The sequence below is a fragment of the Scylla paramamosain genome, unplaced genomic scaffold (genome assembly GCF_035594125.1).
Source record: "Scylla paramamosain isolate STU-SP2022 unplaced genomic scaffold, ASM3559412v1 Contig39, whole genome shotgun sequence".
NCBI classification, from domain to species: domain Eukaryota; kingdom Metazoa; phylum Arthropoda; class Malacostraca; order Decapoda; family Portunidae; genus Scylla; species Scylla paramamosain.
The window spans coordinates 339,025-351,638 of NW_026973704.1; the positions used below are offsets into that span (position 1 = coordinate 339,025).

Sequence of the window (12,614 nt, forward strand, 5' to 3'; positions counted from 1 at the left end):
GGTCAGTGGCCGTGTTACCATGTTCTTGTTTCCTCAGCTGGCAAAACTATTATTACAGACTTAGTGAAGCAGTGTCATATGATAGTCCCCTGCCAGGTAACCTACATTATTGCTTCCCCCTTACAGCAGGAGTGGAGCCTCTGGAGCAGCTGATGGCTGACCTGGAGCTGGAGAAGATTGTTCAGGATGCCAGCAAGACAGCTCTTTGACACTTCCAGTAGTGGTAGAAGCCTCCCATCACAACCCTCACTCCTCTGCCATTGCTGACCACAACACTGAGGCTGTATTCTTCAGGACCTGATTGTTGATTGGACTTGAGGCTTCCCTGCTTGGTAACACTACTCTTAAACACAGTGGGCTTTCACTGCAACAATCTCCAAGGTTTACAGAAATGATTAGTCAGGTTCCCCCTGGATATTTTTCTCACTAGTGGAAAATCCTTTTTTAAAGTATCATTAGAATCATGAAAATCCAATAACTTCTACTTCATCCAGTTAAGTGTTATTAAGATACAACACCAAAGTGTTTGAGAATACAGAGCCACAGTTGGCTTATTGCTTTGATCTGTGGCTGAGTGTGTGAACTGGTGTCCTGAGTTCTGCATCAGGCTGTTGGTGCTTCACAGAGAGGTGGCAGCTGCTGGGTGATGAAGGTTGAGGCTTCCAGCCATGCATACACCCCTCAGCTTCATGCAGGGAGGTGCACTATGGTGTTCTTGTCAAGCTTGCTTACACAAGTTGCTGTTGTTGTGTCCACACTTGCCTCATACAAGTAATAAGTGATTCTCAGTGAGTGTTGTGTTGTGGTGGTGCAAGATGCTGCTGAGGCTGGAGTTTTGTCCCATTGTGTTGTTGGTTGGTTAACTTCCAAAGTAGAGCACTTTCTGACTCTCTTCCCTTTTGCAGAGACCTGCATTCTCGGAGTCTTCAGTGTTCACCACCAGCTTTGGCTTTCCTCTCCCTTCACTGACCATCCTGGCAAACTGGCCTTTAATTAACTTTGATATCCTCCATGACCAAGAGCAGTCGGTGCAACACCCTACTTGTATTCCTGACCATCTTGGAGATACGCCCAACATTCTTGACCTCTAATCCTTATGCTGTCACCTTATTTTCTCCATTGGGCTCCTCTGATCACAATCTCATATCTGTATCTTGTCCTGTCACTCCACTCCCTCCTCAGGATCCCCCTAAGTGAAAGTGGCTCTGGCATTTTGCCAGAGGCATTTTGCCTCTGTTATGTGCTGAGCACATAACAGAGGTGATAGTGTCTGGCATGGAGGCGAACATTCCTCACTTTTTTTCTTGACCTAAACCTTCCAAACCTTGGTTTAACACAGCTTGTTCTTGTGCTGTACATGATAGAGAGGTGGCTCACAAAAGGTACTTGAGCCTTCCATCACCAGAATCTCATGCACTTTATATTTCTGCCCTGAACCATACCAACTCTGTTCTTCAAAAATCAAAATCTTTAAAGATCTAACTCCCTTCATGACTTCTTGCATCTAGCCAAAAAACTTCTCTAATAACTTTGCTTCTTCATCTTTCCCTCCTTCATTTCAACCTGATGGCATCACTGCCATCTCATCTATTTCTAAAGCTGACCATTTGCTCAAATCTTTGCTAAAAACTCTACCTTGGATGATTCAGGCCTTGTTCCTCCCTCTCTTCAACCTTCTGATTACTTCATGCTACTTATTAAAATCCTTCGCAGTGATATTTTCCATGCCCTCACTGGCCTAAACCCTCGGTAGGCTTATGGACCTGATGGGGTCCTTACTTTTGTTCTTCAAAACTGTACCTCCATGTTTGCACCTTGCCTAGTCAAAGTCTTTCAGCTCTGTCTGTCAACATCTACCTTTTCTTCTTGCTGGAAGTTTACCTACATTCAGCCTGTTCCCTAAAAAGAGTGACCATTCTAATCCTGCAAACTACCATTCTATTGCTTTAATTTCCTACCTATCTAAAGTTTTTTTAATCTATCCTCAACAGGAAGATTCTTAAACGTCTATCACTTCACAACCTTCTATCTGATCACCAGTATGGGTTCCATCAAGGCTGCTCTGCTGGTGATCTTCTCCCTTTCCTTACTGAATCTTGGTCATACTCTTTAAAGAATTTTGGTGAAACTTTTGCTGTTGCCTTAGACATATCAAAAGCTTTTGATCAAGTCTGGCACAAAGCTTTGATTTCCAAACTACCTTCCTACAGCTTCTATCCTCTGTAACTTCATCCCAAGTTTCTTTTCTGACTGTTCTATTGCTCCTGTGGTAGAGGGTCACTGTTGTTCTAAATCTACTAACAGAGGTGTTCCCCAGGGTTCTGTCCTGTCACCCACTCTTTTCCTATTATCCATCAATGATCTAAATCAAACTTCTTGTCCTCTCCACTCCTAAGCTGATGATACCACCCTGCACTTTTGGACATCTTTTCATAGACATCCAACCCTTCAGGAAGTAAACATTTCACACTGGGAAGCTAGAGACTATCTGACTTCTGATTTTTCAAAAATGTTTCTGATTGGGGCAGAGCAAACTTGGTATTGTTCAATGCCTCAAAAACTTAATTCCTCCAACTGTCAACTCAACACAGCCTTCCAGACAACTATCTCCTCTTCTTCAGTGACACTCAACTGTCCCCCCCTTCTACACTGAACATCCTCGGTCTGTCCTTTACTTAAAATCTAAACTGGAAACTTCACATCTCATCTCTAGCTAGGACAGCTTCTATGAATCTAGCCATTCTGAGACATCTCTGCCAGTTTTTCTCACCCTCCAGCTGCTAACTCTGTACTGGGCCTTTATCTGTCTATGTATGTAGTATGCTTCACATTACTGGGGGGGGGGGGTTCCACTCATACCACTATTTTAGACAGGGTGGAATCAAAAGTTTTTTGTGTTATCAATTTTTCTCTTACTGACTGTCTTCAGCCTCTTTTTCATCACCACAATGTTGCATCTCTTGCTATCTTTTACTGCTGTTTTCATGCTAACTGCTCTTCTAATCTTGCGAACTGCATGCCTCCCCTCCTCTTGCCCCTCCTCCTGCAACCTTGCAGCACAAGACTTTCTTCTTTCTTTCATCCCTATTCTGTCCATCTCTCTAATGCAAGAGTTAACCAGTATTCTCAATCATTCATTCGCTTTTCTGGTAAATTCTAGAACTTCCTGCTTGCTTCTGTATTTCCTCCTTTCTGTGACTTCAACTCTTTCAAGCAGGAGGTTTTAAGACACCTATCCTTCAAATTTCAATGATTCTCTTGACATCTCTTTCAGGACTGACCCCTCAGTGGGATCTTTTTTCCTCTTGTTTCCCTTGGCCAGTGAGCCTTAAAAAAAAAAAGTCATGTGTACAGTCCTTGCCTTACACCTCTTCTTGTATTCTATTCTAGGAGTTATGAAGCAGTCCTAGCAAGTCTTAGTTATGAAATATGTCATAGCTAGGACAGAATGGAGCATTCTTGTCTTAAATCCACATGGGATGGTAAGACTGAGTCCACCCTGTCTTAGCAGCTTATGACAGATGCTCCTGCTACCAAGATGGCCACCCACAACCACCCCAGCTTAGGAATTATTTACCCAGATAGGATATATTGTATGAATTTATGACACAGAACTCATCAAAAGATACTGTGTAGATCATGCAGGTATTCTCTCTGTCACCGATCTAGTAAGAGAAGCCTTATAGAGTGACGCAGAAAGGAGCAACCCACTTACCTCTGAAATGAAGGTGACCATAACACTTAGATATCTTTCTGCTAGGAAGATACAGGTGTGCAGCAGTGATGGCCTTGGGGATTGTTGAGAGAGCCAGCCTTGCCACCAAACCACTTGAAAACTGTTTACATTGAGGCACTGCTACGGGATCATATTTGCCACATTTCACACGTCTCAAAGACTGAATTACATTGAGGCACTCCTACGGGATCATGTTTGCCACATTTCACACGTCTCAAAGACTGAATTACATTGAGGCACTCCTACGGGATCATGTTTGCCACATTTCACACGTCTCAAAGACTGAATTACATTGAGGCACTCCTACGGGATCATGTTTGCCACATTTCACACATCTCAAAGACTGAATTACTATTTTACCCACTATTCAGTGTCTCTTCCTCCAATACATAAAAACACAGGAAATATTTATAGAAGCTGTTAATTAGCAGTACTAAATGGCAGATTTTGCTTCATCTTTTAGTATTTGAAATGAAGTAGCACTACACATAGCAGACGGTGATGATTGATGGTGTGTCAAGTTACATGTCTTGCTATCCTGCTGTGTCCTTTTTCCTCATTTGCTCCTTGGACCTTTCCACTATACCCAAGGTGGTGTCAAGATACACTTTTGGAATCAGTATTTTAAATACCTGAGAGATGTATTCCTCAAAAAATAAGCCAAAGTAGCCTTCTGCTGCAGTTTTGCTGGGCAGCTGAAGTAACACCATACAAATGAGGGTTAAACAAATTGTCCACTAATAATGTACTGCACAAATAAGGCATTTAATTACCATATTAATCAACTGTAATACAAACCATTGAAAAGTATGGCTCATATGCTAAATGTACATACAATGTTCATAGGTATGTACAGGAGAACAAAACTGAATACATGTTAACATGAATGAGTGGCAACAGTTATTCACCAATGGGTGATGTCATCTGTAAGATGCATGAGTTCAGAAACTAATGCCCACTGCTAAAACTTCACATAATGCACCCACAGCACCAATGAATCCAGAGGCCCCAGCAACACCAGCAGATGAGGGCTGGATGACTGTAACACCACTGCTGGTGGGTGGATGGCTATGGTCCTCACAGAGGGCCAGACTCTCCTGGAAAGTGGGAAAAAAAGAAATACAGGGAGGGCTTTTTTTTTTTTTATGTAGGAGGGACACCACGGAAAAAAAATAATGATAAAAAAAAAAAAAAAACAAACTGAGATGCCAAAAAAACAAAAACAAACAAACTGAAATGCCAATCCCTGAACAAGATCCGAAGTAGTAGTCAAAAAATTGAAGCACAAGCATGTTAAAACCTCCCTCTTGAAGGAATTCAAGTCACAGGAAGGTGGAAATACAGAAGCAGGAAGGGAGTTCCAGATTTTACCAAAGAAAGTGATGAATGATTGAGAATACTGGTTAACTCCTGCATTAGAGAGATGGACAGAATAGGAGAGAGAGAAAGAAGAAAGTTTTGTGCAGTGAGGCCGTGGGAGGAGGGGAAGGCATGCAGTTGGCAAGACCAGAAAAGCAGTTAGCATGAAAATAGTGGTAGAAGACAGCTAGAGATGTAACACTGTGGCAATGAGAAAAGAGGCTGAAGACAGTCAGTTAGAGGAGAGGAGTTGATGAGATGAAAAGCTTTTGATTCCACCCTGTCTAGAAGAGCAGTATGAGTGGAACCACCTTAGTCATGTGAAGCATACTCCATACATGGATGGATAAGGCCCCAGTACAGAGTTAGCAGCTGGAAGGGTGAGAAAACTAGTGATGTCTCAGAACACCTAACTTCATAGCTGTTTTAGCTAGAGATGAGATGTGAAGTTTTCAGTTTAGATTGTAACTAAAAGACAGGATGTTCAGTGTAGAAGAGAGGGACAGTTGAGTGTCACTGAAGAAGAGGGGATAGTTGTCTGGAAGGTTGTTTTAAATTGATAGATGGAGGAATTAAGTTTTTGAGTTACTGAACAATACCAAGTTTGTTCTGCCCCAATCAGAAATTTTGGAGATATTAGAAGTCAGGCGCTCTGTGGCTTCCCTGTGTGAACTGAAGGGTTGGATGTCTAGAGACATGGAAAAGTGCAGGGTGGTATCATCAGCTTAGGAGTGGATAGGACAAGAAGTTTGGTTTAGAAGATTATAGATGAATAATAGGAAGAGAGTGGGTGACAGGACAGAACCATGAGGAACACCATTACTAATAGATTTAGAAGAACAGTGACCATCTACCACAGCAGCAATAGAATGGTCAGAAAGGAAACTTGAGATGAAGTTACAGAGAGAAGAATAGAAGCCATAGGAGGGTAGTTTGGAAATCAAAGCTTTGTGCCAGACTCTATCAAAAGCTTTCGATATGTCCAAGGCAACAACAAAAGTTTCACCAAAATCTCTAAAAGAGGATGACCAAGACTCAGTAAGGAAAGCCAAAGTATCACCAGTATAGCAGCCTTGACAGAACCCATACTGGTGATCAGATAGAAGGTTGTGAAGTGATGAATGTTTAAGAATCTTCCTGTTGAGGATAGATTCAAAAACTTTAGACAGGCAGGAAATTAAAGCAATAGGATGGTAGTTTGAGGGATTAGAATGGTCACCCTTTTTAGGAATGTAGGCAAACTTCCAACAAGAAGGAAGGTAGATGTTGACAGACAGAGTTGAAAGAGTTTGACTAAACAAGAGCAAGCACAGAGGTGCAGTTTCAGAGAACAATAGGAGGGACTCGTATAAGGTCCATAAGCCTTGTGAGGGTTATGCCAGTGAAGGCATGAAGTAGTCAGAGGGTGGAAGAGAGGAAGGAACAAGGCCTACAGTAGTGCTTTTAACAAAGGTGAAGAGTTCAGCTTTAGAGATGGATGTGATAGTAGTGCCATCTGGCTGAAATAAAGGAGGTAAAAAAGAAGAAAAGTTATTGGAGATATCTTTGATTAGATGCGAGAAGTCACGAGGGGAGTTAGATCTTGAAAGACTGACACTTTCTATCAATGAAGAAGTTTTTGGCTAGTCAGAGAATACACTTGGCATGGTTTTTAGCAGAAATATAAAGCACACAAAATTTTGGTGATGGAAGGCTCGAGTAATTTTTGTGGGCCACCTCTCTATCATGTATTGCACAAGAACAAGCTGTGTTAAACCAAGGTTTGGAAGGTTTAGGTCAAGAAAAACAGTGAGGAACGTACGCCTCCATACCAGACACTATCACCTCTGTTATGCAATCAGCACACAGACACAGGTCTCTGACAAGGAAGCAGTGGTCATTCCAAGGAAAATCAACAAAATACCTCCTTAGGTCCCCCCAACTAGCCGAGACAAAATGCCAGAGGCACCTACACTTATGGGTATCCTGAGGAGAGACTGGAGCAATAGAACAAGATACAGATATGAGATTGTGATTGGAGGACTCCAACGGAGAAGAGAGGGTGACAGCATAAGCAGAAGGATTAGAGGTTAGGAAAAGGTCAAGAATGTTAGGCATATCTCCAAGATGGTAAGGAACACAAGTAGGGTGTTGTACCAATTGCTCTAGGTTGTGGAGGATAGCAAAGTTGAAGGCTAGTTCACCAGGATGGTCAGTGAAGGGAGAGGAAAGTCAAAGCTGGTGGTGAACATTGAAGTCTCCAAGAATGGAGATCTCTGCAAAAGGGAAGAGAGACAGAATGTGCTCCACTTTGGAAGCTAAGTAGTCAAAAAATTTCTTATAGTCAGAGGAATTACGTGAGAGGTATACAGTACAGATAAATTTAGAGAGTGACTCTGTAGCCAGATGGTGGAAAACTCAGAAGATTCAAGAGCACATAGACACCCTCCCTCCCACCACCTTTCCCTCCCTGTCAGGGACTGGCAGTTCTGCAAATGCTGTTAGTGACAGCATCCGTAGGACAACAGTGTAGGTGGTGTCCTCTGGAGGTCCTTCACCTGCATGGAGCTAAGTCCACCTGTTGCAATACTTGAATGCGTAAGTGCTCATCTTGAAGATTTTAATCACTGCAGTGGTCACCATCTCAGACCTGACTGCCACAGGTACTTACTGTACACACTGCTATCTATAATCCAGTGCTTAGCAGGTTCTTGGTTATGGTTATCAACTATCTGGGTAAATTTTACACAGCATCAACCTTAAATTACAACATGTACACAACAGCAAACTTTGGAGGGGTTTTAAGCATTGCTACCATCAGTCCAACCTACCTGACCAACCTAACAACCTACCCTAACCTAACTCTTCCTCAACAATGTAGAACATTTATTTAACCTCAACAGTGTAGAACATATTTAAAATAATATTTTTTTCTAGAAGTTTGGGTCCCAAAGGGTGAGCAGAAAGAAACAATTTTTATCTCCCATTATGCAACAAAGTCATTTAGGGAATTTGGTCATATTACTTAAAGCAGTGTCCAAAACATTAGTTAACTAAATTCCATATGCAGTTTACAGTTTGGTCAAGATAAAATAATATGCAAATATGCTGCTAGTGGGCAAATTTTTACTCTCTCCAGTTTTCTAATGTGGATGAAACTATTTATTTCTCGTATTTTTTTGCCTGTTTTGAATCAATATGGTTCTTGTTTTTTATGGAAATCATGAGCCATTACTTTTTACTCCCTGACCACCATCCCCTCAGAAACTAATTATTTGCAGTAAACAAAAGCAGTTAATACAAAACAGACTGATATGTACAAAAAAAAGGTAGATTGGCCCTCACAAATAAGCAGCCACTCACTGTGGCCACCAGCCAGCTGTCATACACCACCACCTAATCCAACCAAGTTAACCAAACTAACCTATGTAATGTAACAGAGCGAAATAACATAACCTAACCAAACAAACCTAAACTAACTTGCCTCCCAAAAATAGATGTTTAAAAATTGCCATCAGCATTATAAATAATTTGCAGTGGGTAAATATGGGTTTAAATTACTCAATGACAATCTCTATCTGATGAGAAAAGTAAGAAAAGCCATGTTGAGACTGGTGAAAGAGTGAAAGAATTCCCTACTGTGTGGCCTGGAACCATAAGCCATAACTTCACTCACTGGCAGGAGCACTCACACCTGTTTGGTTATATCACAGCAATTCCATCCCTATAGCTCTCTAGGCCCCTGATGTGTCAACCACACCATGCTAGGTTCGCAACTATGCTAACAAGAGTGTGATAGGCAAAGCTGATGAACTCACTAGTGCCTGTAGCATGATGATGTTCTGCAGCAGCCTTGCTCTTCACGTGGCTCCGTAGGTCCTTAAACTTCCTCAGAGCTACCCACTCGGCTGACTGCGTTCACACGTGCAGCCACCTCCTCCCAAGTCTTGTTCTTTTCTGTGGTGATTCTATTGTCCAGCCTTTCCAGAATCACTGCAGCCTGATTTTACACCTCCTCCACCAAGGCTAAGGTCTCGGTGTCAGTGAACCAAGGTCTTATTTTCTTAGGAGGTTTGCTGGCCATGACTGGAATACTATGATTGGTGGCTGTGGGCACATAACAGTTTGTAAACAATGTCTCATGGCATTCTTGGTGATAACACAAAACCTTCCTGTGATTGGCTGCCTTGTGTGTTACGTTGAATCAGTGACATATCGCCTCCGGCAGCCAACGAGCACTCTTAGATGCATCCTGATGCTTCCTCCTCTGGGCAGCAATGACTGCTGCCACTGCTGCTGCTTGATCAAGGAGTGAGGATCCACACCTCCAGATTCTAACAATGCAACACCAGACATCCCTGTAAAGGATTGACATTGATGATTGACAAATTTAAAACCCTTTGAGGGAATGAAATGCAATAAAACTCAAGTGAAGACATGATCATCTTTATATTTGACCTTATAACTCTCCTTAACAAATGTTCCTTTGTCAAAACCTTAAATTACTGAAAGACATGTGATGGGAATATAGAAAAATGGGTATGTAAAATCTTTAGGAAGTAAAAAAAACTTCATATGAAAGAACAAGATCTTCCAAATGAATTTATGAGTATGTTATGTTAACTTATGAAGTAATAATAATAATAATAATAATAATAACTATTCTCATTAAAAAAGTTATTGAAAACCCCAATACCTAAATCCCAATACCTAACATTATAGCACTTAAAGGATACATCAATACTTATACTACGATTGCAATGATGCTAATAACATACTGTACACCATGTTACAAGTGCAGATTGCTCCTTAAGAAATTAGAAAAACTATTGGGCTGTTTTGCACACTATTTACCTAAACATGTGTAGCACCATCCTCAAAAACAAAGATAATTTCTTCATCACACCTGAACTTGTACTTTGCATGAACAAAACATATTTGAATTGTGTTGATCTATTTATGTAATAATTTGCTATATACATATTATGTAACCTAACAATTTCCACATCCGTACATTCTAAAAGAACATGAAATTCTTCTCCTACTACCTCAGCATTACACTTGTTATATACCCTATCTTCCCTACTGATACCTTGATACCTACCAACATTTACAGGAAGTCCATTATTACAAGTTTTAAATTTAGTCACTAATAATCTGTCACCCTTTGTTAACTTTTCTAAATATTGTTCTCTGCCAAAATCTGTCTTAAACACCCTGTAATTACTACTTAATGATTTTGTTTCAAAATTATGATGCCAAGTTACAAGCCACTGATCTTTCAATCTCTGTTCCACAGCTTTCTTCACCCATCTTGAATTAGGAACATCTTGCAACAACCACATACCAGACATTCCACAGTCATTACAAATATTCTTTATACAAGCTAACCATGGAGAAGTATAAAGCCCTAACCTATCCAGCTGCAATAGACATTGGTACATTACATAACACAATTTAGTATTTTTACCTGAAATTAGCCTAGACCAATAACCTATCATTTTTTTCTTTATATAAATATCAAGTGGAAATACACCCAGTTCACCATACACCATGTCATTACAAGTATTCTTATGAACACCCAAAACCTGTTTTAGAAATTTCATGTACATATACTCTAACTCCCTAGCAATATGGTAACCCCAAATTTCAGATGCATAAGTCAATATAGGTAACACCGTGGCGGTAAATAATTTGAGTTGTATATCCACTGGCAAGTCAAACTTCCTACACTTACTTATTTATTAATGAGTACATTGCTCCTGTGGTTGTCTCTTTTAGCTCCAGCTCACCTTTGTGAAACCTCCAATTATAATTTAATAACACTCCAATATACTTATACTCTGTCACTACTTCATTGTTTTTACCACCAAATTCCAATTCATAGATAAATTTTCTCTTCCCTACTTTTGTTTTGTTACAATTTAGCTTCAATTTCCATTCATTACAATATAAATTCAGAGCAACCAGTGCCTGCTTCATTCCATCCTCACTGTCACACAAAATAACTGTATCATCTGCATACATAATAACAAATAGTTTAAGGTACATGTTTAAGAAATCATCACCAAAATTTACATAACTGCAATTATATTCAATTAATTTACTTTCAATATCATTCAAATAAAAAGCAAAAAGCACTGGTGATAAATTTTCCCCCTGTCTTAACCCTACATTGCAAACAAAGGTGTCTGAAATCTCCTGGTTAAGCATGACACATGATCTGATATTATCATACTTATTTTTTATTACATTTGGAATTTTCCCTTGCACCTTTTCCTTCACAAGCTTACACCATAAACCTTCACGCCATACCATATCAAAGAATTTCTTGTGATCAACAAATAAACAAAATAGCTTTCTCTTTTTCCAGTTAAATAATCAATTACACATTTCAACAAAAATATATGATCCAGAGTGGAATATCCATGTCTAAAGCCCGCTCGTGTTTCATTAATGATAGATAAGGTGTTTGAATAATCATAAGTCTTTCATTAAGTATGGAGGTGAAGAGCTTCCCCATGCAGCTAAGTAAGGTGATGCCCCTGTAATTACTAACGTCCTGGATGTCTCCCTTGTTTTTATAGAGTGGCACGATTGTACCCTATTTACAACAGGAAGTGTACTTTGTATCTTACATTTAATTCTTGCATGTAGTCCACAGTGTACATCAGTGTGTGTGTATTAACCTAGCCGTATTGTACAGGGCACGAGCCAAAGCTCATTTTGTCCTTTCTCCATAACCATATTTATCTGGTTTGTCTTTAAACACTGTTAACCACAACTACTTTTTCCTTCAAATCATTCCCGATTTCAATAGTTCTATATGGGAAGCTGTATTTCTTGACGTTGCTTGAACATACACTCCTTTATTTTCTTCCCATGCCTCCTTGTCTGTCTCTCTCCCTGCTCCATCTGTGGTACCAAGTCATTTCTGTCTGTTCTTTCTGTATTGTTTACTATTACTAATTTGTACATTGTTATCAGGTCTCCTCTTTCTCTTCTCCCTTGTAGTGTTGGTAATCCCATCTCTTCAAGTCTTTCTTCATAGCTTAAGTCTTTTAATTCTGGTACCATCTTTGTCGCTATCCTCTGTATTCTTTCCAGTCTCCGTATGTCTTTTTTTCTACGTGGAGCTCAAACTACTGCTGCATGTTCAATTTAGGATGTATCATGCTTATTATAACTTGCTTCATAATTTCTTTATCTAAATAGTTAAACACCACCCTAATGTCTATCAACAAGCTGTATATAGAGCTAAATATTCTGATTATGTGCCTTTCAGGTGATAGTGTGTCCTGAATCATCACTCAAAAATCTTTTTCCTCATTACTTTTTGTTATTATTTCTCCTCCCATTTTGTAATTCCATGGTCTCTTTTCACTTTTTCTATTTCCATCATGTGATATTTTCTGGCATTAAATTCTAGTTTCCATCTTTGGCTCCATGCATGTATCTTGCCAATATCCTTTTGTAATTCCTTGCTGTCAGTTTCATTCTTTATTTTCATTATTTTTGCATCATCAGCAAAAAGATTTAT

At 39.9% G+C, this 12,614-nt stretch overlaps 1 protein-coding gene across 4 annotated transcripts in view; it reads left to right on the plus strand.

Moving 5' to 3' along the window:
• LOC135097979 (uncharacterized) overlaps positions 1-8,117 on the plus strand; it is a 31,042-nt gene extending 22,925 nt beyond the window's left edge. For 3 of the 4 annotated variants that reach the window (XM_064000145.1, XM_064000143.1, XM_064000144.1), the window contains one exon: positions 127-8,117. The gene's annotated coding sequence lies outside the window, so the exon portion shown is untranslated. The remainder of the gene's footprint in view (positions 1-126) is intronic. The other variant, XM_064000146.1, reaches the window with a different exon arrangement.
• The last annotated feature ends 4,497 nt before the right edge of the window (positions 8,118-12,614 follow it).